This window comes from Bombus bifarius, unplaced genomic scaffold, assembly GCF_011952205.1.
Source record: "Bombus bifarius isolate JDL3187 unplaced genomic scaffold, Bbif_JDL3187 scf7180000009243, whole genome shotgun sequence".
Classification (NCBI taxonomy): domain Eukaryota; kingdom Metazoa; phylum Arthropoda; class Insecta; order Hymenoptera; family Apidae; genus Bombus; species Bombus bifarius.
Genome location: NW_022884989.1, coordinates 5,532,184 through 5,549,868, shown reverse-complemented (window position 1 = coordinate 5,549,868; position 17,685 = coordinate 5,532,184). Strand labels below are relative to the sequence as shown.

The window sequence follows — 17,685 nt, the reverse complement described above, 5'->3', positions numbered from 1 at the left end:
TAGGTGGTATTGACAAAAATCACAAACACTTAGTTGCCAATCAAACGTAAACAGATTTTATCCAAAAATGCATACAATTTAAAATTCATAGATTTAAAGATAGATAGAAAAGACAGGAGACGTTTTAGTGCTTTTAAGCGCGAGTTTATGTAGCGTTAGGTGCAGAGAAAAATAACGCTGTAAATTCTCGCTCAAACGTCCTGAAACTGTGTGCGTCTTAATGTCTAAAGTATCGAAAGTAACGTTCCATGCGTAATTATTGAGAATCGATTAAACACCGAGTTGTTACATCCTATTCAATCGATAGCATGAACATGCTATTAATATTTCGCTACACGGCGCGATGCATAATGCAGTTGAATTGGAAGTAGAAATAAAAATTCGTTGTTCACGTTCGCACAGTCGCACATCAAGTTCGCACGTTTGCAGGTCGGATTCGCGGCTGTGCAATCAATAAGATTAGAACAAAATTTCATTGTGCGGAATAAACAGGAAAAGATGTCATTTTTTATTCAAATAAGCGATCGTGATTAACGCAAACTTTATTCCTGTTGGCCTTGCAATAAGGAAGAATCGAACAAATCGATGGATCGTTTCTTCTGCGTTGGTTTCTGCGTTAATTCAAATACGAGGAAGCAAAGATAAAAATGCCAGAAATCCTTTTTTCCAGTCGAGTCGACAATGTAACAGGTAAAAATCATATGGAAATTTCAATTCATTATTTAATTTCCAATTCTGATGTAATAACTTTCTATTTCCAATACTTTAGCTACTCTTCCCCAGAAACTACAAATATTTCTTTCATCCCAAATATTTTCATCGTCTTTTTAAATCTTCTCGCGAAACGCAATCCTAAAAGGCTAAACAAGTTTCAAATAATCGGAACAACGTTAACGTACGTGCCAATAACAGCAAAATCGTTCAACGAAAGAGATGCTAATAATCTTCGTATAAATAAACAAAATGAAATTAATATCTCGACTTATAATCTACGCACGAACAACAATTACGCGAATTATATGAAATCAGCAAGGAAACATTAGTAATAGCCTTAGAAGCGGAAGTTCGAAGTCACAGCAATAAGATTGCCAGGGGATTAAGATGAAGCGTCACAGCTTGTAACCTTCAACAATGTTGAAAACGCGAGAACTCGAACCGGGAAAATTAAATAGCGAAACGAGAATAATGCGATTTCACGGCGACAACAGGCCGAGAGAAGGCGTAAAAGTGCACCGTGGGATTATGCTAACGTAGAAAAAACGGCCTGTTGCACCCAAGCCTGCCGTCGTTGTTGCCCTAGGTCGCGTTGTTAGAACGCAACATTCTCGAACACCGGATGTCATAATCGTTCTAACAACACGGATCATCGATCCGTGTCGTTCGTTAGATCAAATTAAATTCGTTTCTCGACCGACGAAGCACGTACATTGTACATATTATCGAACAGGCATCGAACACACATTATTTTGCAATATATTGGGGCACGTCGATAATCATAGACAAGATTGTTTCAATTTGAATTTATACATTCACGCGTTTTTACTTTGTACCCTATCATACCTTTAGTTTCATAATTGACTAAGTTATAATTTCTCTACTGAGATACGTTTTTATCGTTTGAAAGTATATAACGCGTTTCTCATAATGGCAAACACATGACAATATTCCGTAGAAAATTCCAACGAATTATCTTACATCATTAAGATTTAAAAAAAAATTCTCTTGTCTACTGAATATCGTAAAGAGTACTATACCGTAGATATTTTTATATTTTTACACATAATGCATGGCATTCTAAAACTCTTAGCTTTACATAGTATCGTAACGTAATCTCAAAGTTTCATTTTCGTTTACACGAATTGCCAAAAAACGAAAGAAACCGCACCGCACAGCCCCTTTAAAGTAATAGAAAGATATTTCAACAATTTAATTGCTACTGTGGTACAAGTTTACTCGTAGTCGAAGACAACCTGTTGACTGCATAATTGAACAAGCCAGCGTGCCAAAACGCAAGCTGGCATTACGCGTGTTACAGCGTTTAACGGGGAATCCGCTTGACATTCCGCGACGCGTCCCGATCGAACGGCCGACACAAATTAAATAATCTTATCTTCGCAGCGAGCTGCGTGGCCAAGATTAAAAAGCGAGGAACGCTTCGTCGTTGTCTACTATCGCTTTCTGTTGTACATTCTCTCACTACTTTGCGTGATTAATATATGCAAAGCATATGTATGTTACTCAACGACTCGACGAATCGCTTTACCGACGTGTAAAATCTTACAGGCAAAGAAGGAACGTAGAAGGAATAAAAAGAAGCCTTTCGACGTTCATTTAACGTCGCATAACGGCGTCGACTTGTTGAAAACGATAGCCACGCTATGTAAATACAGCTTACTCGGGAACGTAGTCAAAGGAATCGATACTGTCACGAACTCCGTTTCCGTTAATACACGGAAGATTTCTATTCGTTCGAATGCATTAAAAAGCAGAACAGTTTGCACGTGAAGCTCGCATGCATCATTCGTACAATACGTGTTTTCAGTTTCAATAATAATCAAAGTTCACGTCTGAATAATTTCATTCCAATTAACGTACGTTTGCGTGTTTCGTTAGCAACGAGAGAAATTGAAAGGTTAAGCCGTAAGCGTTTGTACGATTGGCTTAACGTTTTGCTAATCATATGGACAGGCGATAAAAACTCATTGTTAGCTGGAATTTAATAAATCGTACATTGAGAACGATTTTTATTGCGATAAATAAAATTTTATTTGGATAGAATTTATGCTCGGACAATTAAATTTGAGCGTATAGATTTGTTGGTTAACGAGAAGAATTAAAATCGTGTGTTGGAATACGTGAGATTAGAAGGTTCAAATTATCGCGTAAGGAAATTTGGAAAAGCTTTTACGAAATGAAAAATTGATTCACAAATCACAGAATTATCGCGTGCACGATTAATAGATCCATTTTCGACAAGTTTAGGTTTCCAATGAAAAACGAAAATCGACTACTTTTCGATGTTTAAGCCAAGAAACGATACAAATTCAAGAGTTACGTAAGAGATATTTTACACGATACTATCTAAAAAATTGATCCATCGTCGTAAAATCTTTATAGTCAATAAGAAGATCCGTTTCTAGCTTCTCAATAAAAAAAAGGGATTACTTATTTTTGGGTATTTAGACCGGAAAAAATATGAGATTAGAAGGTTGAAGTATTAAAGAAGAAAATCTAAAAAACCTTGTATGAAATGTCGTTTGGAAGATTCATCCATCGTTGTAAAATTTTTACAAGCATCAACAGGATCCATTTTCAGTGTGGTTAGTTTTCCAATCAAAAATAGACGAATGAATCACTCTATTCTGTTCGCGTGAATTCGTCATTTCGAGTTTAATAAAATATATCGGGGGACAAGCCGTATGGAACGTAACGGGGAAGTGAGTGCAGACCGAGCAGCACTCGACGTTTTATTGCGTGCTACTCTTTGTTCCAGCTGAAAGTAGCGTTTATTGCGCCAAGGACGTACGTATACTTTCACGTTAGGTCGAATATAGAACTCATTGCTTGTTCGCGGAATTCGAGAGAGGAAAAGATGGAAACCATATGCGCGCTCTAGAAACTTACGAAAATTTTTCCTTAATTGGACTCGTCTAAGACCAAAGTTTGGAATAATTCTTATCCAAACAAGCAAATACGAAGTCTAAGTTTGTTACCACTTTGGACCTAATACTCCGATCTCTGATAATCATTTCGCTTATCTTAGTAAAATTTACCAATCAGGAGTTCCTTAATCACTAACTGTTTAGATTTTTTTATCATACGATAAACCTAGAATATAACCATGCTGTATGTTTGTTTGCATGCATGTTTGTTTTTAATCATTCAATTATTTAGTTAATGCGCGTAGAATTTTGAAATTTCTTTATCATGACCGTTATTCTCTATGGATTCAAACTACGATATGTTTCACTGAAATCTTGTAAAAGATGATCTGAATCTATATATAGGACCTAATTCCATCGTAGTTGTTTCTTTACTGTAAAACTATTCGGTCATTTTACAAAAGATATATCAGATCTATTTTCACTGATCGTTCCAATGAAAAGAAGATATTTTGCGTCGAGCAATTAAATAAAATAACAGCTATAATCGATGATGTTATCTTTCTTCTGTTTTTTGTACTACCTAAATAATATTTCTGCGGTGAACTTTATTGAAACTCCAGCGAATTTCCGCCGTACAGCCTGCGTAACAAAATATATAAACACCATACCAGTTGCAGATTAAATTAATCTAAAATTATTTCTCCCTCGTTTTATGAAACTTTTTGTTCACTGTGTAACGCGTGATGTTTGGAATCTTTTGAAATTTGTTTTCGTTCCTCATCTCGCTACAAGGCTGTGGAACTCGTAAACGATCAACTCGCCTAGTGCTTCGTTGCAGTGAACTTTACGATTCGCGAATTATTTCAGAGACGCCAACGCAACGCGAAAGAACCGGATATTCCATGGCAAACGTTACACAATCGACGCTAATTCCTACGCCTTTTTTCCTTATAAATTCACTCGACGGATGATCGGAATGGACAAGAAGGATGACGTTATTTTAAAACATATTAATATGCAATCCTAAGCCAAGAACGCTCGTCGATCGTTTACTGGAAATTATCGATCGCTCTGTTGTAACATAGAGTGTTTGAAAAATTACTAAATTTTCTTTTCAATTTTAAATGTTCTTTTTATTCACGCGCTACGTTGCTTTCAAGATACATTTATGATATTAATTTCCACTTGTATTTTCTATTACTAGAAAATTAATAAAGTATCGCTAATAATTGACACGATTAGCGGAATCCTTTCCTCAATCTATGTACCTCGCTTAACCTTTCCAGCGCCAAGATATTCGATATTCGATAACGCGTTTATCATACGTTGTTTACAACAATTTTTCACTATTGAAATATTTTCACTATTATTATTTGAATTTTTCACTATTATTATTTAAATGCAAAAACTTGAACGGAATGAATTAAAAACGTACTGTAATTATATATTAAATTAAATGAATTAAAAATAGAATTATTATAGACATTTAAATATTTATTATTCATTTACTCTGATTGTGGAATTTATTATAGGCACTTTAAATAACGAATTACATCTTTGTACTTACAAAATTAATGAATTTTCCCAGTATAATAATTCTTCGGACGAGAACTAAATAAAGAAAGAATAAGAAACTGAAAATTCATCAAGCGTGGCACAATAAAACGGTTTCTTCCTACTGTTTTTATTATCTCCAGGCACAAGAGCAAAGATAGTATTGGACGTACGTGCATATAGGTTCATAACGCTCATTGAATGGTTGTAGGCGAACGCATAAATGGGTTTACGACGCTATGAACAATTTTTTCGTAACGCATATATGGATTCATAACGGGCTGAAAAAGTTAAGCATTTTTCTCTGCCAAATTAATATTCTCTTTGACGTAAATCACGCGTCCTACTTATATGACCGAGGATTACTTTAATTAGACGAATCGTCGATAATTACTCAGTAGTTAAACGACTGAATCATGTAAATAACTATACGAACACAGAATCATAGATTTAAACTATGTTAAGTTTAAAAATCTAAAATCAACATCGATAAGATCGAAATAACTAATTACGTAAAAATCAGTAGATGAATTTGGAATGACTTAATTTGGAATAATGGAATTCTATGTTTTTAACTATATCGATCGTGCAAGTATCATGCACATCCTCTTTATTCATTTTTAAATACTCTACTGCCTTCCTGTTATCACTATTTGTAAGAATAAACTAGAGATGTTATTCAATTACTAGTAAATTATGAATTTATGGTAAATTATTCAAATAACCGGATTTCTCGATTATTTAGAAGCTATGAATACTTGTATACAGGGTGTCTTATGCAGCTAGCTTTAAAATAGCAGAAGATAGAAAAAATATATCGTTAAGTAGTTTGTTTTAAGTGATGCATCACTTGGTATATTTTTCTATACACTAATTGATACATTTTTCCGTCTTAAAAGAAGTACGTATTACTTTCACTTTTCTTTTTTATACTTTTTGTGTGATATATTTTGCCTAATGAAACTTTTATTCTGCTTCCTACGATATAAACTGCAGTTGTATAACGTTCGATTTCTGTAAAACACCCAGTATACAATAAAATTAAGGAAAAAATCGTGCACAGTTGCACAGCATTGCGTGTGTGTTTGTATACGAGCGGAGCAGGGCGGAACAAACAACGCGATGAACAGGATGCGATAAGATCCAGCTGGCAGGATAATAATCGATCCTGCCGCCGCGTCGCAAAGATTCTAATCGACGCGTGTCTTGCAGGAGTCTATGTGTAATTGCGTTTAACGAATGGAGATACTAACTGCCGCGAATTACTCCTATCAACGATGCTTCTCGCTTCCGAGAAAACCAACGAGTTCTTGACCTTGGTCAATTTGAAAATCCTTCATTTCTACCGTTACGATTACAAATACTTCTTCGATTATAAATAAGGATCATTTAGATCGAAGGACAAGATAATTTACGAATCAATAACAAATATTATAAATTTGTTACTTTAAAAGCGAATTACATTAATTACATGTTGGTTTGACTGTTTCTGTGTAAATACTTTCTATTTGTATAATTTTCTGTAATTAAAGTAAATAAAATTTGAACTAGTTTAGATGAAACCGATGTAAACGACCATTTCTGAAGTTTCCGATTTTCGTAAGAAATTCGTACGATCTAAGAAATCGATACGACACGAAGAAACCATGTACATACATAACTGAGCGACGAAAGCGAGTTTCGTAATACACGTAGCGAAAGACATACACATACGGGTCTGGCGTAAATATTGACAAGAAACGACAAGAAGCATGTACGGTACGACCCCGGTAGAAGTCGAATACTCCCTGTTTCTCCCTGTGGAACGACGAGCAACAAGAAAAAAAAACCACAGGGAAAGAGAGAAAAAAAAAGTCTATCTACGGTCGCGGCGAAAGGAAGAAAAGGACTTAGAAAAGGTCACGCGCCTGCGCGTGCAATGTACGTTCTGGAAAGAGCGCGGCTGTTCATATATCCGCGTTCATGGACATATACGGCTGTTTTCAAAACACGGTCGGTAAAGTAGACGCGAGATATCGTCGTAGAGAGTAAAAAACGGACGAAGAGCGGGACTCGTTCAAAATTCGACGAGACTTGGTATCTCGACCGTTACCACGCCATCGATATACATGCATGCCAATGGCGAAATTTTCTAGAATCATCGATAGCGCGATACACGAGCGTCAGCATATACACTGTTATTTTATCTATAAATTTGCCTAATCCGCTGAAAAGTCAGGGTAAGTTGACGCGATAACCTGAACGTCTTGTGTTTAAAACGGATGAGATCAAGCTCTTTGGTCAATAAGAATATGCTCGGACGGAACAAATTATTTTCATACGCTACCATATGGAGCTACGAGTACTCTATATTAGGACGGTACTTACGTCTTGTAAGAGCCTCTCCGCGTTGTCGTCGGGGCGCAGTAGCACAGCACGTCTCACCGATCTTCACCGAAGTCAAAGCACGCTAACATATATCCTATCTGAGCGTTCTCTCGTCCACTTAACGTGCGGGGATGCGACGCGTTTACGATTACTATCGCATATGCTCTCTCTGTTTCTCTTTGTCCGGCACCACACGTGACGTTTTCAAGCCGGCAACGACGTGCAGAAACGACGGAAATCTGCGTGAGCGTGTTGAGTTCCTCGCGGCTGCTCTCACCGCTCGACCGATCGTACACACACTGTGTGGATCGTCACCAATAGACGCGTTGTTTTTATCGATATATCTCAGTGGGATCACCAGAAAAAAAGAAAAGATGGAACTTGTCTGCTCGGTCGATGAAACGTGGCTGCCCGTCGTCGTTGACGGGCAGACGAGACGAACCGAAAAGTTGGGTACGAGTTTCAAATCGAAATTTCTGTTTCCGATCGATCCCGATCCTTCGAACCACCGTTGTTGTTAAATAGACGCCTCGTCGTTTGATTTCGCGGCAGGGATAGTAAACACACAGGAACGAGGGGACGATGCGAATGTCAAACCGTACCGTTTCTGACTAATGACGGAACGCGAGGAAGAAACTTTCGAGTACAACGTTGGTTTACACATTAACGACACCTCAAGTCGTCGCGGCGAACCAATTGACACTGACAGCCGCGTTCAACTCGAGCGCGCACGCACTCTACCTTCCCCCACTCTTCTCATCCACCCTCTTACTATACCTACATATATCTATAGTAACTATTCCTACCCCCTCTACGCCTGGCCAACGTCTATCCCCGTATTATCGTTCGTAAAACGTCATCTGCGCCGCCAATCTTCCCTTCGAAGCAGCGCTTCCACGCGCTCCTGAGTCACGATTCCACTTCGATTTTGACGTATGTATGCACACACGCGTTACGTGCGTAATAAAATGCCCGAAGAACGCCGGCCGGCGTACCAACACTTTACACAAGCTTTATTTTTAAATTTGCCAAACCGCGCAAAATTTCATATCAAGAATACCTGAGGCTTTTTGCTGAACGACACTTGTTCTCAACGTTCTATCACTGCGAGTATTACGCGTCCTAAATTGCAGTAATTATTTGCGATGAATCCTCAACTTTTCACTCGTCTGATAAAAAATGAATTTAGATTAGGATCAAGCGCAGTTGATCCAAGTTATTTGAAACTCTTACATGTAAATGATACAAGATAGAATCCTTCCTTCTGACTGAATCAACGTTTTACTGTCGTAAATCTTACGTTTTCCATGTTACAATTATTTCCGAGTAATGTTCAATCTTTTACTTGTACACTTTGTAATGTATGAAAACTCATATATTGAAATGATAATAAAAGTGAAGGAATTTTACGTATAATTACAATCAAATCAAGTATTCAAGAACGAAGATCGGCTATTAAACTGGATAGGAAAATAGAATATCACAATGGCACAGGTCTTTCAATTCGACACTAATCTGTACAACTAAGAGCGTTGTGCGCTGTAATCGTGTACGAGCGATTTTTATATTGCATAGTTCTTATCTAAACGTGGTTGTCGTCGCGGTTACGTAATAACACTGGCGATTTCAAGCGATAAAACAAACACATGCATCTGGCCGGCGTTATTTTTCTCGTCGGCGAAAATGTATTTTACGTATTTTAAACGTTTCCATCGACTTCTAGAAGCAGCCAGGTATGCTATAGGCGACTATAGCATACGACAGAGCGCGGGATCCGATCGTTCTACAATCAGCTGAATATTTCCACATCGACGATGAAACTTTTGAAGAGTTGTTGTCCTAGTTTTCCGCTCGATTCTACTCTGGCCAGGAATTTTCTAACAGCTGGTCTTTCCATCGCTTCCGCCGTTGTTAATACGGTTCGTGTATATATAGAAATTCAACTGGGCGACGCGGAAAAAGGAAGACAATAATTAATGCAATTAAGGCGCAATGTAACAGAAGAGACGACGTCCCCGATATAGACACTGGCTGACGAAAGTATTATAATGTTCACCATAGGAAACTGTTGTGCATGTCAAATATAAAATATTTTGAAATCTCACATTTTTTGGACTAAATAGTTGGAACGAAGATATTTACTGCAAAAGCAATTCCGTTCATAAGTATCTTTTGTACTGTCATTTAATAAAATAAGTTAAATTTTAAAAGCCACTAGGAGATCGTAAAAATATTGGGAAATTTATGTGACAAGAAAAATATGTGATAAAAATTATCTACAGTGGCTCACAAAAATATTTTCTGTCGCATATATCGAATATAGTAGATAGCTGTAGTTATGGTCTTTGAAGAACTTACTCGAACGTTATAGACAAGAAATCAAATACTCTAGAAGCCTGTAAAAGCTATTTGAATCTATTTGAGGCTAATTCATTATCGAAAAAGGCGAACAATTTTTCCAAAAAAAGACTCTTTGTATTCTAAATGGCAAAAAGCCTAACTCTAATTAAACCTTTCTTAATTTTCACTATGAATTTTCTGAACAATCTATTACTATCGGCGTTACTCTGTATATTCGTTGTCGAAGAATGTTACAGGCATAGGAATTGGACCGGCGGTAACGGGACTAGCGAACATTCTCGAATTCTCGGCGTAACACTCCGTATTTTCCTTTTTCGCGTAATGCATGCTATTTTCGTAATATTCACGCAAATAAACGTACGCGATATCAGTGGCCATGTATTAGAGCTAGAACCTAAATACGTGTGTTGCCAGCGATTTCTTTGTCGCATTGTGATGAAATAAAAAGACAAAAGAGAAAGAACGAAAGAAAGAAAAGACGTAACGCGGAGATATGCACTGCTGTGTTTCATTACAGCGGACACAAAAGGTATTTGCACATCGCTGTATTTATTATAGAATTTATATACTAATTAATTAGATTCAAGTATATTAAATTACGTATCATTTAGCACTGCTTCCATATGACCAAAATTTGATATTACGAAAATGAAATGTAGAACCTGATAAAAAAAACGCTACATTGGAAAATAGGATTATGTGCAAATATTTTTTTGTAGTCGCTGTATATACATATGTATAATGAAACATTTTTGTACTCTAAAAAATTTTTTTTCAAACTATCATTGAGATAGAAAGTAAAGAATCCTCCTTTTCATTGACACTCAAAGACTACTCGCATTATTTCAAGCAATGATATTTAAAATTGTTGGAATACAACGATATTAATCGCATACAGATGAGGTGATTGGTCTAACGGATTCTTCCCTTCGTTGTCCAGCGATATCCTCAGTAGCGTACGTTCGTTGTATGTACCGTGGCAGCTGGCGAGAATGCTTTTCCGAGAATTCGGCGGAAGAAGCGAATGGATGGAACATTGGGCACGTTGGTGTTGTGCCTAGACGGCGTAGGGCTTTGTATCGAAAAGCTGCTAGAAGGTTCCATGGCACGTGATGCCACACAGCCATCTGCTCAGGTCACACTCTTTACCGCATAGAGAGTGGGGGTTCAAAATCTTTTCAAGGGCCATGGGTCAGGTCACTAAATCAGTCAGCCTGAGAATAACATTCAACATCTCACAACGCTCACTTATATTTCTTGTAATTTTTGTTCAATAAATATCACATAATATTACTTCAATACAAACATTGTGTCTTCCACAAATTATTAATCTTAATTTCGAGATTAAATTCTAAGAAAAATCAACAATTACACTGATGTCATCCTGTACTTCGTTATCGTTAAATTTCTGTTTTCAGGGCAGAAAAAACAAATAAAAACAAAATCACATAAAAGCTCCGCTCCCCCAGCGGCTTAAATGCAAAGAATATATTAAAACAAAAAATTTAAAAAGCCAACACATAATATAGTATGGCTACGTCGTACCTTCGCGTATCGGTACTTTTGCCTAACACATCTATCAAAATGTATAGTTTATTGTGAATGCCCAAATGCATTAAAATGCATCTTGGTCTAATAAACGTTATTTAAAAAAAAAAATATCGTTAAATTTCTTTAACAAATAGTTCAAATTTACAATCTGCTAATTCCTATAGTTAATAACAATGTAAATAATGGTAGAATTAACGAGAAATCAACGTGCTCTGAACTGAACACCAAGAGAAAATATGTCGTTTTAGAGTTTACAGAACTTTCCACTTATATTTTAAAGCTCGAACTTTGCTCTACATTATTCCAAGGAGGTATAATTTTATGAATATGGACTTTAAGTGCGGGTTTAAAAAAAGATCGAATTAAATGCTTCTCGCTTATAAATATGCTAATGGTTTATTAACGTCAACAAGGTAATTCTTCCCCCGTTTCTTTCGATTATTAAATGCATATTGTTACACGCCTTGTCGCCCAAACGTGACAAGGGAAAGTTTGAACGCACACACTGGCGAAAGAAATAATGGTCACCGCTGGGGAACCTTTTGCATGATAAAAGTCATAATTTATAAGTTATAAACTTCTGTTACTGTTGTTTTATTACCAAACTCGTTACTTGCTATGCTGGACAAAGAGTCGATTAAGACTGACAAGTCGCGACATTTTACTGTCCACGTTAATTCTTTCTCTTGCGTAGCAAGTAACAAGTAACTCTATAAAGTTACGAAAATTCCGTACGACAGGAGTTTATTACCTGAAACTTATGATCTGTGAAAATTCGTTAATTGATTGAATTTAATATTTCCAGCAAAGATTTATCAATCATTAGGTAGCAAGTAACACAAGTTTGATAATAAAACCGTAAAATTATAAAACTGTAAAAATCGTTTCTACGGCAAAAGCCGATATAATCTAAAACTCATTGCTTGTCAAAATTCAGCTGCGTATAAAAAAACCTCAAGAGAATTCAAATTCACAAATACGTACGTACGTGTATAGAAAAGACGCTAGATATTTGATAAAAGGACCGTAATCGAACGGAAATTGGCGTCGATTAAATAATCATGTGGTCAGAGCAGATGAAACACGCCGAACCGCCATACAAATCGCAGAGCTTTCGACGCCGATGCAAAGGGAATGAAAAAAGATGCATCGACGAAGTTCCAAAGACACTTTTAGGTCAAACAGTTATCGCAGGTTATTGACTCTGCATCAGATCGTTACTTTCACGTCATAGTATTGGTCTGTGGTGCTTTTAAATGGAAGCCGCGGTTTATCTATTCTAGGATGCGCTACATTGTCAACCCGTGTCATTCATCGATGCTCGTGTAAGAATTCGCGCGTTTCAAATTGCTCATTATCTTTTGCAACTGGACAACAGTAGGTAGACAAAAAAGGGGACAACGAAAGAGAGAAATGAATTTCATTACGTGTTTATTCGCAATCTTTAACATCGTTCAAAATGTTTATTTTTAATATGTATCATTAATATGTATCATTCTGACTCGAAGGGTAAAAATAATGTTAATAAAGATATGGACCATTGGTTTATCGCTAAAAGCTCGATAAAGCAAGTTTACGAGTCGTATACTTCATGAAAATAAGACACTTGCACAATAATTTGCCAACTAACGATATTAGTAAATTAGATTACAAATTGTAGGCTAGAAATTTCTATTTTACAACCGTCTAATTTTTTGTCAGATAGGATAGTCAGGTAACATTTTGTAAGCGAGGAAGAATTTATAAAATTCTAACTTCTTTAGCAATTTGTAACTTTATTCGAACGAGTGCATAACACCTATAAAAATATTACGTGTATATGTTGTGTGATCCATAAATCACCTAATCTTGGCCGATCGATGTAAGCCGTATTCTTATTGACTCGAAACAAAAAGGTATTTTTAATCCGGATACAGTCCGGTTTCTCGGTTTCAGGGAAGATCACTTCCCAGACTTCATTTGAATTTTCGACCGGCTGACTGATTAACTTGAAGATATCGCATCGCGTCCACCTAACGTTGCTCACCGACTAACGAACATAAGTATATCTGTATGTTAATCGTCCGAATTGTTCACGTGAATTTCTGGAAAAACCGGTCGTTCCAGTATCTACCATGAACGAGTCAAAGCTGCGTCCTCATCATCCTCTTCGCGATGAAGAGAAAAAGGAAGTTGTCAAGACACAATACGATGAATCTCGAATGTTTGCGCTTCGCGTGCGTGGTTGTTCATGTTTGTTGGTGGCTCGAGGATCTTTTATTGGTCCGTAGTGGAAAAATTTTTTTCAAGCAAACAACTTTTATCTGCGCGCGATGCGATATAATTTTGATACATTTTTAAAAATATGTATTTGGAGGTGGAATTTGTACATCGTTTTTGTTACGAAATGAATGATATATAGAATGATATGAACAGGTACATTATTGTAAAATATCGAATAATACTCTTTAAAAAGTAATCGATCAACGTGAACTTGATTTTTATCTTAGGTGCTTCTGGAAAATTTGAAGTACAATTTTGAATAAAAATGTGAAAGAAATATCCACGTATATATGTACTTCGTAATACATAATAATTTCTATAAAAACAACTAGGTCAGTGACATGTGTTAAAAATCATCAATTTCGAGATATCTACAATATTGTCTCTAAAAATGAAGTATTTACTCCGATACGAGCGTCGTAAGTATTCAATCATATTACAGAACAAGAAGAATGCAACACTCACACTCTCAAAATCCAAAGAATATCAGTAAAATCATAAAAGACAAAATTTGTTTACTATGAACGGATCAAGTATAATGATCAAATCACCCTCATCATCAAAGAAATGTACTTCCCTTAGTTGTGTCATTTTTTCAGCAATTCTGTCTTCAATTACAATCTACATCCATCTTTATTCAAAACGAAAAAAAGGTGGCAAAAGGAAAGAAAGTAAAAAAAGTGTAATGGAAATATAACATAGAACGACACTGAAGAATATTGTGCAGGTGCAGCAACAATATGCTGCGAGAGGACGTGTGCAGGAAACGTATGAGCGCAACGAAAGAACAACGAATGGCATAGCACCGTGCTCGGCGAGCTCGAACGAGAAAGATTTGTTCATTATTAAATCATCGAGTAACTACCACAATGTATTTCCTGAAAAATGTACTTCCCTTACTGGCAGTTGCCTAGCAATTTTTCCCCTTCCATTACGATCTATACCCATGTTTACGCAAAATAAAAAAAGAACAAGTAAAAGAACGTAATCGAAAGACGAGATGGAACGAGATCGAAGGATGCTGGACAGGAGCAGCAACAATATGCTGCGAGAGGACGTGTGCGGGCAACGTACGAGCGCAACGAAAGAGCAACGAGTGGCAGAGCATCGTGCGCTCCGAGCATGGGCAAAGTGAAGGTGTCGATGACGTAATATGCGGCAACCGTGATATATAGTTAGAGAGAAAAGTGGGGTTGCTCGTGACGGTAAAGGTGGACCGTGTGGTGGGGGGCGGCTTGTCACAGAGGCGATGGGATGGGGGTGGGGCGAGTGCATTGAGTGCGCGCAAGCGCAACGACGCGCAACGCTGCGCTGTTCTGTGTTGCGCAGTCGCCACGGCGACCGTCAAGGACGTTCGCGCTCGGTGCGCCGCACCAAGCATCCGACAGAGACAGAGAGCAACAGTTAGGAATTACTCGAATAGTTCGGGATATTTGTGTAAAAATAATTATATACTCGGTTGCATTCTTTTTCGTCGAAATAATTCGAAAAGCTAGCCGAACGATCCCACGTTTCCTCGTAAAATGGTAAATAGTTTCCAAGTATATGTGTATTATGTAAAACAGCCAATGAGGTAATTGATCGACCGTATGTTAGAGAAATAGCGATCGAAATGATCGATACGTGTCTTCGATTTCATCAAAGGTATGTATTTCGAAAGTGACAGCACGTATGGCGGAAATTGTTGGGGTTAATTGATTCGATTTTAAGCGAGTTTCGTGGGTTTGATCTGAGCGTTGAAAGGTAAGGATGGTATGCTTTTAGGGATATTACGTAAACATCTGGGAAAGAAGCGGTGTGACTATGTTTTAGGAAGTAGATAGCTGTGAAAGTTTTAGACCTTTCCCTGGGTTATGTCCATAGTGATCGATGTCGTTACATCTGCCTATGCGAATATACTCCGCAATGTGTAATATACCGATGTATAAGTTAATAAGTCGCGTTATTCGCGGTATCTGCAACGAAACAAAAACTTGTAGTATCTCTTGGAAACAACTGTTAACCTTTCACAAGTTCCTAACCTTAAATATCCTTCACGCGTTCTATTCAAAATCAAATATGGTTTCTTGATAGAGCAACAACACCAAAAAGGAGGGATATAAAGATCGGTAAGTCAAACAAACGAAAAAAGAAAGCAAGCGAACGAAATAAAAGGTATATGGAACCAACTAAACACACTACTAAGACTAAATGTAACACAGACGCGTAGGAGAGAGAGGATGTGGCCAGAATACTACAAGTGTATACACGAGCGACAAAGAGAGCAAGTATTATCGAATAAGCGGGTGTAAGAGAGAAACGAAGAGACAGAGAAAGCGAGGGTTGCCGGACAGAGACTAGACGCTAGGCCAGCGACTGAGAGAACGAGTAACGAGCGAGAAGGCGAATGGTCGTACGTAGGTTAAAAGAAGACAGATAGAGAGTGAAAGAGTGCCTTCTGTCTGCCGCACCCGCGAATCGACGAATTCGAGCCACTCGATCGGCCTCGAGCGGCCTTGGATGTATCGCGGCCGGAGTGCAGGGCGGAGCGAGATTGCTGCTCGCTTTCCAGGGTATTTCCATGGTACCTCTTGGAACAAGTTTCCATTTCTTAACCAAATGAGTCGAGCGTTTTCGCCAATGAACGATTGCCTCCCTCGCATATGGTGATCATACATCACATTGGATGGCGATAGAACCGAAGTTGAAGTTTCTTATAGAGTTGTATGTAATTCGATGGATTGTTTCTACATTTGTAGATGTGGTTTTGACGTTGATTTTGGGAAACATGGAAAATATAGAAGAAAATATGGAAAGTGATATCTGAAACCCGTAGATGCGGTGAAGGATGCTCGGTGCTCGGCGGCCTTGAGGAATTAATTGATTTTGGCCAGACCTATAGCTTCTTCAACTTGAACGTACTAAATTAACAATATATTGCGCTGTAAACGTCAAATTAAAAATATCCTATAAAAATGCAAAAATACGTTTTGATCCCTTTTCTCCTCTTTTTTAGACGAAGTTAACAAACGAGTAACATTATCATTTTAATTTTTCAGCAACTCATTAAACTGTAAACGAACGTTCTATGAATATGTAAAAGTACATCGAAAATCTCTTTTTTCCATTTCTTTTTTAAACACAAGATCGCGAAGTTTTTGTATAATGAAGAAGGACACGCGTACATTGATTTTTTCAATTAACCGACGATTTAATGGCAAAGTAGATAGATATTAGAAAGTATTCCGATTGATCGTGCACGAATAAATATGTACGATCGAACATGCCTTCGGCGACGTGCAATCTCTTAAAATCCTTACGAAGCCGGTCTCACCGCAGTCAACTTTTACTTCGTTAGAAAAGTCCGGTGTCTATTCAAGGCCATCGGGTTATCGATCAAAGCCGCGAGCGAGCCTCTAATAATACGAAAAACCGATCCCTTTCATCAAGCGAATCGCTTGAAATTGTAACACAATATGCGTCGCGGTTTCTTGCGCGCAACAACGCGCCCGCGAACACGTCCGCCAACCGACCAGTGTTTAATTGCACGATCAAAGAAATCCTTCGGTTTTAATGCTGTCGAACAGCTGAAAGCTAACAGCTGTTAGGTGGTGTCGACACCGGTCGATCGAATTTTCCGCCATTGAATCGAATTAATCCGCCACCCGATTATCCGCAGATTAGCGTCGTGTCCTTTTCGTATCTGTTCAATTCTCATCGGAAATTTTACCGATTTTTTTTGTATCGTAATATTGGTAAATCGTGACCTATTATTATTGACAAAAACTAAAAATCATTATACTCTGAAGTAAATTACTATGTCCTGCTAAATTATTATTATATCTCTATCGTAGATTTTTCTTCCATCTCTACGTAAAACTCGAAAGAATATAACCAAATTCGGGAGAAAAATCGACCAAAAGCGTAACTTCCCACGCTACGATCCATTCCTGTCCATTTTCTACACAACAATTTAAAATTTCCAAGATCCCACACTTCCCTGCCC

General features: G+C 37.5%; 1 protein-coding gene and 1 long non-coding RNA gene across 4 annotated transcripts in view; one reads left to right on the top strand and one right to left on the bottom strand.

The window, feature by feature from the left end:
- LOC117214784 (terminal nucleotidyltransferase 5C) overlaps positions 1–17,685 on the bottom strand; it is a 160,220-nt gene that overhangs the window by 81,122 nt on the left and 61,413 nt on the right. Inside the window, exon 1 of one of the 2 annotated variants that reach the window (XM_033461106.1) lies at positions 7,527–8,243. The exons of the other annotated variant lie outside the window; for it this stretch is intronic. The gene's annotated coding sequence lies outside the window, so the exon portion shown is untranslated. Of the gene's footprint in view, positions 1–7,526; positions 8,244–17,685 lie in introns of those variants that run through there. 2 annotated transcript variants of the gene reach the window in all.
- Positions 14,990–16,638, top strand: LOC117214785. 2 transcript variants are annotated; one of them, XR_004488938.1, is made up of 4 exons: positions 14,990–15,226; positions 15,774–15,808; positions 15,902–16,345; positions 16,439–16,638. It is a non-coding gene; the product is annotated as an uncharacterized LOC117214785 (long non-coding RNA). The 2 variants fall into 2 exon arrangements; XR_004488937.1 differs by having other exon boundaries at positions 14,990–15,344.